This window comes from Acartia tonsa, chromosome 8 (genome assembly GCF_053477335.1).
Source record: "Acartia tonsa isolate MP-2025a chromosome 8, ASM5347733v1, whole genome shotgun sequence".
NCBI classification, from domain to species: Eukaryota; Metazoa; Arthropoda; class Copepoda; order Calanoida; family Acartiidae; genus Acartia; species Acartia tonsa.
In genome coordinates this window covers 36456549-36459028 of record NC_137267.1, presented here as the reverse complement: position 1 = coordinate 36459028, position 2480 = coordinate 36456549, and positions in this window count along the sequence as shown.

The window sequence follows — 2480 nt, the reverse complement described above, 5'->3', positions numbered from 1 at the left end:
TTTTTACTATAAATGTCTTTTTTCTTCATAAATTGTCTTTTTTAACAATGGCATTAATTTTTCACTTTTTTTACAAAATTATTGTCACAATTAATATTATTTTTCTATGTATATAAAGATATAAATAGAGTACATAGAAAGCCCTTATTAATATATTAAACCTAATAATTCAATTTCAGGTTTAATAAACTCATTACGAAACTCGCACGGCAGTGCACAACTAAGGCGAGTTCTGCGCGTTTTCGGTGGCGCGTCCCGCCTGCCAGCCCAGCTTTGCCCTGAAAAAAGGTCCCAGCACGATTGTGCTAAGCTGGTTATGGTACGGTACGGCGTTTCCTGCTGGTTTTAATTGAGATTCCGTTAGCTAATACACACACTAACTTTTCCTTCCCTTTTTATGATCGCAAACTCCACATGAGCGGAAATGCATGAATAAAGCAACAATCAACGCTTATTATGCCGCCAAAAGATATAAAATCGCGTCCATTGGCTGTGTACCGTTGCCGCCAAAATTATCGACCAATGAGAGTTGAGTATTGTTGAAAATAGAGCTGTAGAGTGTTGAGTTCAGAGTGGATTAGAGGCATTTACCTTTCATGGTGTTGTTGACCCCCCTAATTAAACAATTTCATTTTATCATTGTTTTTTTATTTAAAAATGTGAATAGATATTGTTTTAAATCGGTTTTAGTATGTACATTTAAGGAAAATATGAAAATAAGTGGGGGTGGTATAACTTGCAATAAATGGGATTTTGGAGACTGAATTAGCCCCCAAACCCACTTTGCCCCCTTGGCTTTGTCCCCGTCCCTCTTCTTATTATTATATACAGAGACATCATGAGTTCTATAGCGCAGGTATCTAAAGGGATACGACAATGGCACCTAATTTGATATACATCTTTAATATTAATGCACAAAATTACCCCTTTCTTTGACTTAGAGTAGTTGAAATGTTAGGTAACCCAACTTAATGAACCAATATAAATTCAATGAAAGTCTCCAAAGTTATTAGGCAAACTAATAAGAAAACGTTATAAAAAAAAACTTTAGAGACTAGTGTAATATACAGCCCTCCCTCTATGGAATTGTCAACTTCATAATGTGGGGATTATCATACTATTGTCCTATCCCTAAAATCCCTGGTTCTATTTCTATACAAAATTAGAACTATGTCATAAAAACTATTTTGTAAAAATAAGTTTTGGATAAAATTAATACATTTATTCTATTCATTTCTAGTTTAATGATATTTTCTGTTGTTAGCTATGTTAAAATAAGCGTAGCTGCTTTAGAATTATAGAATAATTGCATAAAATTGGTATTTTAGTAGTGGAGCGACTCTATGAATCTATTAGAAATTTTAAAAAGTGTATATTAGACTGTAAATTATAATAATTTAACAAAGTTCTTCCGTTCGTTGGCTTAAAAACATTGGATATTTTTGTTGAATATTAATTAGTTAGTTCAAACTATCAGTAACCAAATTTTTTAACAAATAAATTTGATATACCTTAGGGATAATTTTGACTATTATCATTTAGGTAATCTACAGAAGGGTTAATTTTATATATTATCATTTGGGATGTACACCAATTTATCGGCCATTGTCTTATCCCTTTAGACTCCTGAAAACTAACCCTGCAAAATTATGACTAACTCATTCTATTACTAAGTATGCAAATAAGATTCGCAAATATTCCGCACTTCGCTTTTGCACGCTTTCTGTACGTTTAATGTGAATAGTGTTCATACAAAATAAGCCAAAAAAATTCAGAATAGCAAAAACCAATTCTCAGCAATAATGAAAAATCATTTAAAGGATCGTGTTATAAACATTTACCACGAATATTAAAGTAAAAAACATGAAATTAAAACCAGTTTTGTTAGACCTTTTCTATAAGTATAGTTTTAAATCTATTAGAAAAGAATTAGGATTTCCTTTTCTAATCTTGATACAAGATAGTAAACCATGCGGGGTCCCATGAATGTTCAAACCCTATAAAACCTAAATAAAAAAACAAGGGAACACAACTAAAAAGAATTACAGAAACCTAGTAGCCCTAGAATGTACGCAGGTATAAAAGTACAATGACAATAAATACCTATAATTCTACTTTCAAAAGAAGAACTAAAATACTGACAATGTACAGAAAAAGTAAATTATCTTGTAAAAATTTGGAAGTATTATATTTCTTAAGTTATATTTTCGCTATTAAAGCTGTTAGCATCAAAAAAGAAACACTCTAACATCGTGGCTTAAAAGGAAAGAGAATAAAGAAAGAAAGAGAGACATATCAAATAAATGGTGGTATATGAGGAATAGTTATTTATCGCATCGTATTTTAGACAGCGGATATTAAAATGAAAAAGAAAAAGATTTTTAAATAGTTTTGTTAGCCCCGAGGGACCAAAGGAAAGATTTAAAAATTTTCATATTTCAAAATTTTTATATTTGTGGAAAGTTGTCAGTAATACTAAG